The sequence below is a fragment of the Camelus bactrianus genome, chromosome 8 (genome assembly GCF_048773025.1).
Source record: "Camelus bactrianus isolate YW-2024 breed Bactrian camel chromosome 8, ASM4877302v1, whole genome shotgun sequence".
Classification (NCBI taxonomy): Eukaryota; Metazoa; Chordata; class Mammalia; order Artiodactyla; family Camelidae; genus Camelus; species Camelus bactrianus.
The window spans coordinates 50221734-50235734 of record NC_133546.1 but is presented as its reverse complement, the minus strand read 5'-3'; the positions used below and the strand labels follow the sequence as shown (position 1 = coordinate 50235734).

Below are 14001 nucleotides of genomic sequence, written 5' to 3'. Positions count from 1 at the left end.
ACAAAACAATATATTTTACTAATTTAAATTAATAAAACAGTTATAAGAAAAACTAAAGTGGTAAACTTTAAAAGGAGGCTTTAAAAATACAAACCAAGACTAATTAAAAATAAGCATTTTAAGTATAAAAAGAATACCATGATTTTCTACATAAAATTTGTCTGTTTTTCACAGGATAAATATATCACCACAAAAATTGCCTGATTTTTGTTGACATGTAGAGTATATTTCAGTCATAGAATCAGAAACTCAAATGCCTAAGTAAAAATTACAAAATATTTTTATAAGGCTTTTAAAATCTATGATATAGCTCGATATATGTTGCCTTTGCTACTTTATTGTTACTCTGGAGATGGAAATTTGTAAAAATTTTTCATTTATGCTTTACCTCACTATCAAAATTTCAACATGATTTCGTTTATTTTTGCCTTAATTAAGAAGATGAAAACTATCCTTGGGCTCAAAGCTCTATTGTTTCTTGAATGATCTTGGAAGTCACATACTTATTATAATCTTTGAATCTTTATATTCTATCAGACATCACAAAGAAAGCTCTAAATCCAAGATGAATTAAAACTCTACATACAATTTTTCATGTTGACAACAACACTTATGATATACAATCAAAATTTTTTGCCTTACATTCAAAATTAAATATTAAATATGTAGGTTATTTTTCAATTACATTATGTGGGGTCTTCTGATCAGTTATCAGTAAGGATATTTATCCTTCCTTGAACTTTTTTTTTAATGAAGTTATATATTTTTTTCCTAGCAGTGAAACATGCTTAGTATATTCAATTAAAAAAAGAATAAAATCAATCTTACAAGGAGCATAATATTTTTGGTATATTTTCATAAGTTTATATTTTTATAATTATACAGATATTTTTCATATATTCACACATAAATGTTACGCAGATTTATAATTTTCTACCTAATAGGTTCAATATTAACACATGAGTCTTTCAGACAATTATCAGTTGTATCTGACTGAAAATTTGTATTGGAACCATTCATGCATGTAGCATTTGTAGCTGTTTGGTGGGTTGAGTAAAAACTTTTTATTTGAAGTTTACAGTTTTTCCCCAAAAATGAGAATCTGAAGTATGAAGTTCATGAACTTTTAGCTCTAGCTATTTCCATGTTGTGTGAAAATAAAATGGACTTCTCATTTTTGAGTATCTTTGAACCACTGCATCTTTTTTATAGTGACCAACACAAGTCATCCTGTTTTATATGTGTTCAGAGAAGTAAGTTCATGAATCGCAGCTTAAATAATTAAATGGCTAGAGAACTTTGCAGCTGGCCCACAGAGCAAACAGACAAAAAAAAAATATTCTGAAATATAGAAAAAGCCTTTGTTGATGTCTACAGGTACACCTGTTCCCTCCTAATCAACTTAACAAAAATTCTCAGGAAGGTTGTAAACAACAAAGCATAGAGGAAATTATCCTGAGACAGTTGTGAAGCAATTGTGTGGACATCAATCAAGCTGAATTAAGTTCTAATAGCTGTTTCCAGGAAATCTTAAGCAGGGACTATTAGGTTACCTCAAATTCAAATTAGAAATTTTAGATATTTCTAATTATCTGAGCCAAAATCTTCTGAAATTAGATTCAAAAGCAAATACTGAAACACTTGGATTTTTTCCAGCTTAAAAGTATATTAGCAAATAGAGACATGGTATGGATATGCACATATCTAACTTCTAGAAATTTCTAAAATTGTCACTTTGATAAACCATCAAATAATATAACAATGTAATATCTGTATGATTATAATAGCCTGTATTAATTTTACACCAAAGAAATTCATCCATTTCATTCTATCTTAGAACATAACATTAGCTAGTGTGCCATTTTTAGTGTCTTTAAATTTTGGAATATTACCATTGTATTTTGTGAGTTATTAAATGAATGGATTTGAGAATGATTCTATTTCAACATCTTATTCAATGATGTGAAAACAATTTCATATAGTTTGAAAAATTAAGAGTAATATCTTTATTTATGGACAAATTAACAAATGTTCTATTAAATAATAAACAATGTAGAATATCCTATAAAAGTAAGAAATAATATTAGACATTCTTGGTTAAATAATATATAATATAAAAACCAGTTCTTTACAGATTATCTCAGAATATTTGTTCAATTCTCGACATTATTATAATCTTGCATAAAATTGGCAAATTAAAAAATCACACTAAAACTCCTGTTAAAAGACGGTCTCCTGAATAGAGCCTATTTAAATTCTAAATGGACCTTCCAAAACCAAGCAATATTGTTTAAGCAAAATCCATTCAGACAAGGTATTGAATTCTTGCTACCATGAAAGAAGTTCATGATGTACAAATATATACAAAATGTCCAAATTTCAATTCTAGAACTTACCTTTCTAACCTAAACAATATCATCATGACTATTTGTTATCAATTTAAAATAAATGTAGCATTTAATTTTACCTATGAGTAAAGACTATATCTTATGCCATATAGAGATCACTGATGAACTTACTAGGATCATTATTGATGTAAAAATAAATATGACATTTTCTTTATGTATATTCTTTGTCCTTATCTCCATAATGATTACAGAGAAAAGAAAGACAAAATACATTTAAAAATTCTCAGATGTATGTTTTATTCTCACTGAAAAATCACAAAACAAAGTTCTAAAATAATACGACTTCAACAGCAAAATCCATATTTATTAATTATTGAAACTATGTCATATTGAATTCTAAGTTTTGTAATATTTACTTAGAATTAAATTTTATCTCAAAATTAAAATATATAAATTATATAAGTATCATTAAAATTGCTAATTGGCATTACTTTACTTTTGTTTTGATCACCAGCTGATCTTGTCCTGATTATTGTTATAATTAATCTTCTCTGTCTTTTTCACTTCCAAACCACACCTTCAATTTGTTTTGTTTCCACTGTAATTATTCCATCAATCATTCACTCAATTATTCAAATATTTCTTGAACCTGTAGTAAACACTGGATAATTAGTTCCATAAAGTATTAAACACTAATTCATATTCCTCATACATTAATTAATTTATTCAACAAGTATCTATGAGATGCCCATAATGTTCTGAGAATTGTACCAGATGCTTAAATCCAAGAACAGACATGACTGGATACATTTTTTCATCAGTAAACTCATAACCAACCCATTATCTAATAATAAACATATATATTGGACTTAAATGAAAGTCATGAAAATATTTAATAGTTATTCTAGATATTTCAATGAATTCCAAGTATTTTAAATATATTTATATAAATATATATTCATATATATTTATAAAAATTCATATATTTTAAAAATATATATGTTATATACTTCTAACATATTTCACTGAAGAGAAAGATACAGCTCTAAAGGAAATAATACATTAAGCAGATTGTTAGTTATCATTAGAATACTTGATTTGAGGCTTATAGAATATCTGCTGTATCACAGTATTAACAACATTAAATTTATGATAAATTTATGGGATAATAATTATTAGAATTTGTTTTTAAAAGTAAATTTAAAAGTAAATTGTGATTGTGATACCTTTTTAATATTTCCCCCTCACCCTTGTTTTATAAGAAAAACAATTATCTAAGAAATACTTGAAAATGCTCTCAATTTTTTTTAGTGAGTGTTAAGACAAAGATGCATGGGCTTATTTGTTTGTCTTGGTATGGTTTTACAATCCATGAGATCTTGCAAACAGTTGCAGTGTTGTTTATAGCATAATGACACAATCAGCATGCTTATCTGAATTAGCTGAGAACTCTTATTAAAGAGTAAAGATGAACCTGAGATACTGTGTTCAATTAGAATGGCCTTATCCTATGTATTTCTAATAACAGCTCTTAGCTGACAGAGGATTAGGAAGAAATCTTGTCCATGATGGGCTTGTACCTATAATCATATGTGCCCTTAAATCTTTTATCCCTCTCTTTCTGTTCTTTTTTTTCCTTTGCCTAGGTATATTAATATAGAGATGGCAGTTAGTCATATAAAAAGTCTGGTTAGGGAACCCACCCTTTACATTAATATTTTCACCTTGCTTCAAATATTTCCTTTGTTTAAAAAATAGATAATATTGATACAATAGATACTATTTATAAAATTAGTCAATTTAAATTCCTATAATATTAGACAATTTAAAAAATTTTTGTAGCCATAGTTGTCTCCAAGATAATCAGAGCTGTTTTGAAATTTAACATGTAAATCTTGGTCTAGGGTCCTTAGTAAGTTTGGCATACAGAGATGAATAACTGAAGATTGAGCTTAAAAGAAAGGAATAATGGTATACACATTTCTCTCCAACAGGATTGATGTAACCTTAATAATTATTCACTAAACATATAAGAACATTTCATATTTTATTCTGAGATTGGCATTTTACAATTAGATACAGATAAGCTCTGGAGAAGAAAAATAATACTATACCAAATTTCGTAGTAAAAATATTATGATTTCCTAGATTACTTAAATGAACAAATGAATGTGCCAAATATAGAAAAAAGAGTAAAAGAAGCCAAGCAATATTGATTAACCTAGCCTATTCTTAGGAAGAATAGCAAATCAAAGTATTCTTAATGTGTCAAATACATAGCATTAGTTTTTCTAGGTTAAAGGGAATATAGAAATGAATGTATGTTTTTGCACTGAAGTACTTCGCATGATTTTTAGGATATGAGAATATCATCTGTTGGATTATTGGATTAGCAGGGGAGCAAGGGACAGTCTCTGTAGAATCTGCTCAAGAGTTTATTATTTTACAGTGACTGCCAGGACTGTCTTGACATATGTTTTGGGTCTAACATGGTCTCTGGTCACAAGATGACAAGGCTATTGCCATACTGAGAGGCCTTATACTTGTAAAAATATTCTGTATTTCTCTTGAAGCTCAGAGGTAAAGATGTTCTAAACAGAGTGTTTTTGATGGTTTAACCGAGTTTAGCAAACCATGTCCAAAGTGCTTGCATTAACAGCTTTGATGTTGGCTCATGACTAGTGTGCAACAGCTTTTACATTTCTGTCACAATGATGGGTGACATTTAATCTACGGTGAAGGGCAACAATGAATTATTGTGCACTTGGAAATGGATTACTGTTTTGGTGGGATGTTCAATGTTAAGCTAATCTGCTGTCAAAAGGACTGTTGTCACGTTGAAATGAAATGCCAATTTTGTTGTGTGCTTTTGCCACCAACTTGCCCACTTCTTACTAGAAAATAATTCTAGTTTTACCTCTCCATAACATAATTTCAGATACATGTTACTTTCTTTTTTTAGTTATTTTTTTTTTTACTCAAGTAAATTGCAGGGAAGCCTATCTGTTATTCCTCTTCCCAGTTAGCAGTTTCCATAGAATTTAATGAAAATTTGGTTTGAAATAGTGCTGTTCTGCTAGTATGCCTTTTACACCTGTTAAAATGATCATTATAATTGATTATATGAAGAAATAAAACTCAATTGTGGACCTAAAAATCAACATTGAATAAAATTGAATGCACTTTAAAAAACTACATATCCATAGGACATGAGGCTATTCTACATTAACAGATCTTTTTTCATACCTGCTATTTGATAAATCCATTATAAAATAATATACTTCTTTATTTTTAATGGTTCCAGTAATGTTTATGGTTGAAAATATAAATGAGATTACTAAGCCAGAACAAATTCTTAGTTTTTGTAATTAGCAGAACCAAACCAACTGAAACTAAATCAGTGATTTATTTTTAACTATGGTGAATATGGTATCTAGACAATTGAGGCAGTAGAAATTTTGACTGAAATTATCTGTATGGGATAAAGAAAAGAATCTCAATCATCATAGGAGAAAATAAACATATTTTCCACTCCTCAATTTTATAATTATGCTAGACATTTACAAGAATAAAATATTTGATAAAAAATTGAGTAAGACAAAGACCATTTAAAATTCAAGTGAATTTTCTGTAATCTTCTATAATCAAATGCTTGTTGGCATTTTTTAAAGATAATTGTGCTTGAGTATCTTTTAAAAGTTTCTGCAACCCTTTCCAAATCATTCTTTTGCATAAAATTTTTTCTGATTGTCAGGACAAAATTAAGTATAAATGCAAGAACAGAAGTTTGATAGCCCATTTTTATTTTTCTTATCCTGTGGATAAATTATTTGCCTTATTTTTACTTGCCTCCATCACTGAATTGAACTCAAAGAGTCCTAGAAGCAAAAAATCTGCCTCTGCCTAGTCATTCCAAGTGTGTCCATCATTCAATAATTGTCTTGGCCAATGAGCTTCTGAGAACTATGTCACCCTATGATGATTTGTTTCAATTTAGAAGTTCCGCAATGCCTAGCTCAGTAAATCACAGAAATTAATTTTAATAAATTGCAGTACATAGAATCAAATTTAAGAAACTTGAGAATGCTAAAACTTGAAGTTGAATGTTTATTAAATTATTATATTTGTTACAAAAAATGGCACATCTCTGTTCTTAATGAATCCTAAGGAAACATGTAGTAATATTTTACACACACACACACACACACAGACACACACACACACACCCCTGATGAGAAGCAGTACTTCGTAAAAAATTATATTTTTCTTTGAAACATTTAGAAAAGGAGTGTAGTGGCTCTTTGGTATTTGCTACCATGTCTCTTACACATTTTTCATTAGCTAATTCAGGTGAAAAGCTAATAGGACAAGAATAATACTCTGAATGGCTCGTTTCTCTTTCTTTTTTTTTTTCTTTTCTTTGCTTTCTTTTCCTTTTTTTGACCATTAGAAAGAAATTCTTTGAGATGACTCTTAAGAAAGAACCAACAAGATAAAAAGAACCCAGAATTTTCACCATATGATGCACTTATTCTTCCAAGTTTTGCAGTTTCTAGGTTGCTACTTCTCTCGTAGCTGCAGAATACTGTGAATTGTTTGTAAGAAGCTGTCTCCCCAGTTTGTTTTATCTGTGTTCATTCTCAGAATGAAATTGCACTTCTGTCTTTCCATAGCCATCAGGAAAATGGCCCCCTTGGGCTTTGGGGGGTTTTCTCAGCCACTTAAGAAAGGTCTTCACAATCTGAAACTATCCCAGGAAAGTCAGTGTGTTTTTTAAATAATTTAAGTGTTTTTTAATAAAATATTTAAATCTACAATGTCTAGTTAAGAGAGGCCAAAGCTTTTACATGAACGTACACCCTGAAACAGTGAAGTCTGTACAGGAAGCCAGTGAAACAAAGATCATGAGTAAAGAAGGAAATATTCTCTAGGGATTGGTTTGTTTCTCTATGTATGTTTGTACAGTGAGAGTACTATGCTCAAAAAAGTAGTTGTCTTAAGAAATGGAGAGAAATAGATCAGTTTTTTTTTTCTTTAATCATAAGCATGGCACCTAGATTAGTAACATTTTTACTTGGATAAAGCTGTCCCTTTACTGTCAGTTCTTTGGTGTAAGAGTTCTTTCAGTTGGATGTTTTCCTGTGTAGTCTCGCATTGGGCTGGTGGGTGACATGAAAGAAATACCTGACAGAGAAGAGGAAGAAAACTAATACGTACTACATTTCAACAATAGCCAGGTTAGACTTGCGAACTATGAAGAGATTAATTTATTGGCTTCCTTTTTCAGTAACTGTTTTTATGGTGTGAGAAATGAACATATATATATCACCCCTGCTCCCCAATAATAAATTCTAATTAATTATGGAGACGAAGTTTGTTCTAAAGAAAACAGATTTTGAAGAAAACAGAAAACAGACTTAGCAAAGAAACTTGTATCACCTGGTTCTTTTTGATGATCACATTAAACTCATCTTCCACCTTTTCCTTCTAAGAGTTCAGATTAAAAAAAAAAAGACTTTGACTACTTTTTAAAAATACTTAAAATAATGCTATAGGAAATATTTGTACTATATGTTAGCAATATACTGTTTTATAATAACAGGTGATGATTTAAAAGAATCACCCTCATTAGCTACACTTAAGAAGTGTGTCTCTTTAGATCTGCAAATAAGACAGCTTAAAAAAATATTTCCAATCACTTCGGTGTCTAAACAAGAGACATAAGCCGCACCCGTGCAGATTTGCCTGATAAACCTATTCTCCAGAAATGCTAACTTTCTTCCCCTGAAAATTAGTAGCTGTATGTAGTAAAAGACTTGAACCACATTGTGAGCTTTTCTGGAGACTAAAAGCGCTATTGATATTGTTTTGATGTTTTAAAGTAATTTATGGATGTGGGAGAAATATCAATATTAAATGAAAACATATGAAAGTAATTTTTAGTGGTAATTTATGACTTTATTTCTTCATTCTATGTAAAATAATGCACTCTATCCAAATAATTAATGAGTAGGAGATATAGTGTCATCAACCAGTGTAACTTCATTCATTAGAGCATGTCACAACACCTTAATTGCTATAATTTTTTACATTCCATTACATAATTACATCATTCAAGTTAAATTGTTTTCATATCAATCCTGTTGGGTATATATACATGCATATTTTTTAGGAAAAATATTATCACTCTCTCAAATAGCAATAGGAATTTCAACATGATATTTGGATGGAAAGAGACTGAAAGCATATATTTTGTTTATAAATAGGATTAGTAAAAACAAATAACAATGTAAACTATTCTATTGATTTTCAACACCTGTATTTTTAAATATTTTGGTTAACCATTGCATAATAAGGGAAACCATAGAAGTGTGACATTATCTTTGTTAAAAATATGTTGATTTTATACCTATTTTTGAAATTCTGTTTGGAAGCTCAGAAACTAACCTGGCAATTTTTATGACAAATAACCTTATTAAGCAATTAGCACATCTGCATTTTAAAACTATGGTAACTCTTCCTATTTTATCTAATGTACATTGAATCAAAATAGAATTTTAGAGTCAGTACTTTATAACAAGTATAAAAGGTCATCCCCATTCCCCTTCCACCCCTAGCCTGAATATAACTTACCTTCCCGCTATTTTTTATGAGAGATGTTTAACCATAAATTAATTACTTTAAAATATTACCCACTGGCATGTGCCCTGACTACTACTGAGATGATAAAATAAGATGAATGAATGTAAAATAGATTTTCCTATTAAATCCATGAACTTGATATTTGAAGCAAAGGTGAAATTGTAGGTTTTCAATGTTACTGGCATGATAAACATTATAAACAGAATAGGGCTACAACTGTCATCTAAGTTGGTTCAGAATATGCACCTGAATATTATTTTAACATAATAAAATTAGGTAAGTGTTTCCCTGCTTCCCTTACTATTATTGGTCCTGAAAATGGGGGTGCTGGGAGGTGTGTTTAAATAAATATAAGTTTAGCAATTCACTAGACTGACTGAAGATATGTTTTGGAAACTGGTATTACTAAAGTGACTTTACCAAAAAAAAATTGAAAATAGTGAAAATTTCATTTGTGGAAGGAGATGTAAAAACAAGAGTTATATTCAAGGAAATGAATGTTGATTTCAAAATTTTTATATACTACTTCAATTTACAATTAGAGCTTCAAATTTTTTTAATTAGGAAGATATTAAAAATAATGATTAAAGTCTTCCTTCTGCCAAAAAAATTAAAATATTTATGTTGATATTTCTTAGTTCAGATATTTGAGTGGAAAACGAAAGTAATGAATGCTTTCCAAACATACTTCAGTTGTTTTAGGTACTAAACTACACATTCAGTACATACACTTAATTAAAAAAATATATAGATATAGTTGCTACAACAGAGTATAATTTCAAAAGATATTTAATTGAAGAAAGCCCACAAGTCGTTAAACCTTGTGAAATTTTATTAAAATTAATTTTATAGTTAAAAATTCGATGAGAAAAAAAAACCCCTTATGTGCCTTGCATGTTTATGGTGGCTTGTTTGCTATTTTTGTATAATCCAGATATTTTCATATTAGCTAAATCATTTAAATGTCCAAGTGATGCTTAGAAAATCAAATGCTGCCTTTTTAATGCTAGCTTCAAGTTCTTATTAGTTCTTGGTGATAACCTCATTTACATACTGAGTGTCCAATTTTTTAAAAGCATAGTCTCTTTCATTTTCCAGTATTAGAAACCACATGACCACCTGACTGATCTGAGGACAGTCTTCCTTGAGCCTTTTAATACAGGACTTACTGCTTTTAAAATCCTTAGCAAGTGTGTTGCAAGCTAAACACTTGCTTCTGATCTGTAAGTCTGAAAAAAGAATTCTTTCAAATGTAAATTATGCTCAAATATTGATTTGAAAAACTATTTTTTAATGTTTAGTACTTCATTTGCAAACACATAGCTATATTGGTAAGAAGTTATTAATTGTACAAACTTATACCTTCTGATGCAATGTTGATGTGTAGGGCATTTTCCTTACTATTCTCAATTTAAAGCCACTCAATTTAATTTGATTGGACAATTGGGTATTTAAAAACAATGGTTTTAACAATTACTTAATGAGACTATAGAAAAGTCATTGTATAATTTTAAAAATAGATTCCAGCTTTAAGAAGAGAAGTACATATTTTTAAATTTTACATGTGTAAAATTAAGTCTTAATTTTATGGCAACCAAAACAATGCTTTTCCTTCAGAAATCTTAAAATAACCCATAGAGGATTATAATAAGGACTTTTTTATTCCATTCAATAAAAACAATCTCAGCTAGTTTAAAATTTAAATAAGTTATAGTATACCATTATGACTTAATTTAATTTTAAAAAATATTTCTTAGTATAAGAGTAGGTCACAAGGATCTGAAATGAGCCTACTGTTGAAGTTAATTTCCTACATCAGATACAAATTTTAAATGGGAATCAGTAGGAAGTCCTATATTTTGAAGATATTTTCTGTTTCTAGTTTTTCACTTGTAGTTGATAGTGATATTTATTTTTTCCCAAGATTATATTTTTAATAAAAATTGATCACAATTTTACAATTCAAATTTGTCATTATAAATCACAAGTCAATGGAACGGATCATTGTTACCATCTCATTAAGCCCTCTCAATCCATTTAAATCTACTAAATAATATGTTTAATAGCATATTATTGTAGCATTCATATACAGATAATCCTTGTGCTTCACTCTGTGTAAATCTGGTGACTTTCTGGTATTAAAGCTCCCAATTTAACAGTGCCAAGATTAATTAATGAACAATGGAAGGCATAACATTCTAACATGAATGATATGTATTGTTCAATGGTGTGATGGTAATTGTTTAATAACTGGCAGTGAGAAAGGCTTTGATTTGTAGTAATTGCCAGTTTTCATGGTACTACATACTACCACTATGGCCAATATCAAGCTACCAATGGTGTCTCAGTGAATGTAGAGTTGGGAAGATAAGTGTAAAATTGGCTTTCACAAGCCCATGTGAGCTGGCTTCAGCATACTACTAGTATAAAACATGATCAGATGAAGGGGAAAGCAGAGGTCATAAGAGTAAACAGGAGGTTGTCCATTTAGAAGGTGTTTATATAGATATACAAGGGGTGTCAGAAGGATATGTGAATGATAACAGCAAGATTACAAAGCCGTGAAATGAGACTTGGGTTTGTATTCATACAATTAGAACCTTTGAAGTAATTCGAAACTTAAATAACAATTCATCCATTCGCTCATGAAACTATGTGATATCTAAACAATTTGCATACTTTTTGAAGTTTAACTGCATATTAAAATAACTAAAAAGAAAAATGCACTGAGGGAGACTTTAATAATATGAAAACTTCATGGAATTTGTTATTGTGGATGCTGATATTTTCTGAATTATTGCAATTTCATCATTAAATTAGAAAACTTTAATTCTTTACATGGAAAATGTTTAACTACGAAATGGTCTTCCTTGCTTATAATTTTTAATCGAAAATTCTGAAAGGAATAAATTTTCTAAGGTTAATCAGCAACAATATTATAAACATCAATAATGTCCTCTGAAGTTTTATTAATAGGTTCAAGCCTATGCTAGTAAGAATAGTTTCACATGTAGGTAACAGGAAACCTTACAAAACAGTTACTTAAATGAATAAGGGGATTATTGTTCTAATGGAGTCTTACACTAGGCAGGGCAAGAATGAAACAGCTGCTGAAAGGTGATGTCAAGGAACTTGGTACCTTTTGTCTCCATGCTGCACTGTTCTTAGACTGAAGTTTTCATCCTCATGATTGCAAGATGGTCACTGCAACTCCAGGCATCATATTTATGTTCCAGGCAGGAAGAAGGGAGGTAAAAAAAAAAAAAAGAAAAGACATTGTCTTTTAGTTTAGAAAGGAAATGCTTCAGCTATCTACATTTTATTAGCTAGAATTATTTTAGTTGGATAGCCCTACCTGCAAAAAAAACGCACATGTGAGTTTTCTTTTATCTGCATATCCTGCCACCTCAGTTCTTTTGTAAGTTAGAAAGATGTTATTCGGTATGTAATTGACTGTGTCTGCCATTTTTAAATTGTGAAGTAATGTTTGGCCACATATGAAATTCTCTCACATTTCTTATTTCAAGTGTCCATTTCTGAAGTTTTCTTTCACATCTGTGACTGGGTGCCTGTCTCCAAGCAGCCTGACTACTTCCTTCCTGTGTATAATTTTAAACTGGCATTTGTTTAAAACAAGTTAATGCAACTTTTTAAAAAGTGTGTGAAAAGTAAGTGTAAATATGTCATAGTTTAGAGGTCTTTTGTACTTTCTTTGTGGTCCCAGCCTATATTCTTGAGGCATGAATTACCAAATTACTTTTGTGTAAGAAGCATAAATCATTACCCTAATATTATCTTAAATGATGCTATAAAAATATACATTTTCAATCTTGTAGAAAATAACTCTAGTTTATTCTCGATATGGAATATTCTAGTACATTCTAGCTTTCCCTAACTTTTCTAAAGCAATGAAGAAATTGGAGCTTAAAAAAATGTGTAGGCTCCGTAATATGCTGTATAAATGTATCACCCCATATTATAGGGCAGCTTTTACAAAACATTAGGTGCTAAACTGTTTCTAGAGGAGAAAATAAAACTGAACCTAAGAGAGTTCTATGGTTAAATAAGGTCAGGAGAACTATGTACTAGATCCTCCTCTTGGAGATTCACTATTATTAACAAATTAAAGGCTCTGAAAATTATTGCAATAAAAAAATTGGATTATGTTAACTTAACTCAGGAATCTCCAAACACTTTTGGCCATGGGACTTTTAAAAAATTCTATATTGGCTCTTATTAAATGTTCTCTGTCAATAACCAATTAATTTGCTGAATCAAAGGTGTGAAGATTTTTACTGTGTAAGTTCATTTACATTTTAAAATATAGATTAGATCACCTATTCCATACTGAGTTAATATTCATGCTCCTGATTCCTCATGGAATTATTATCTGTGCTCATTTTGCTGATATTCATGAAAGGATAAGATTCCATCACATCTATTTAAATGGCAGGTTGTGAAAATATTACTTGTACAAATTAACTAACATTTAAAGTTTTTAAAAAAAATTTATATAATTGCATTTATTTTTAATATTCAGCTTTTTAAAAAGTAATGTAATGAATGTGAAAATTTTAGACTTAATGATATAATTTTAAAAATTCACTTTCATTTTAAAATGTATGTTGTTTGGACAACTCATTATTACTTATTTGTGAGCTTGGTTAGAAAATCAAGTTTCACTATTAAATTATCAGAAAGGCACTAATTGAATATTTCAGGAAACACCTCCCTATATGCCTTAAAAGTTATGAAGTAATTAGATAATTGGAAGGAAACGTTACTTTGGAATAATGATAAAATTAGCAAACTTTTTTTTTCACACTGGGAAATTATACTTTAAGTGTAAGCATGTGGCTTAAATTAATTCCAGTTTTATTAATATTACTTTATGTGTTAAAGGAAGAAGTAGTTTACAAAATAGTTGATGATTTATTTTGTATTTATTGCAAGGATGAGGTTAATTATCTATTTGAATATCAGTGATCAGAACTTTAAGTTGATAGATTAT

The 14001-nt window shown here is 29.4% G+C and overlaps 1 protein-coding gene across 3 annotated transcripts in view; it reads left to right on the top strand.

The window, feature by feature from the left end:
- The window catches only part of GRIK2 (glutamate ionotropic receptor kainate type subunit 2), a 926084-nt gene that overhangs the window by 778769 nt on the left and 133314 nt on the right, over window positions 1-14001 (top strand). The window lies entirely within an intron of this gene.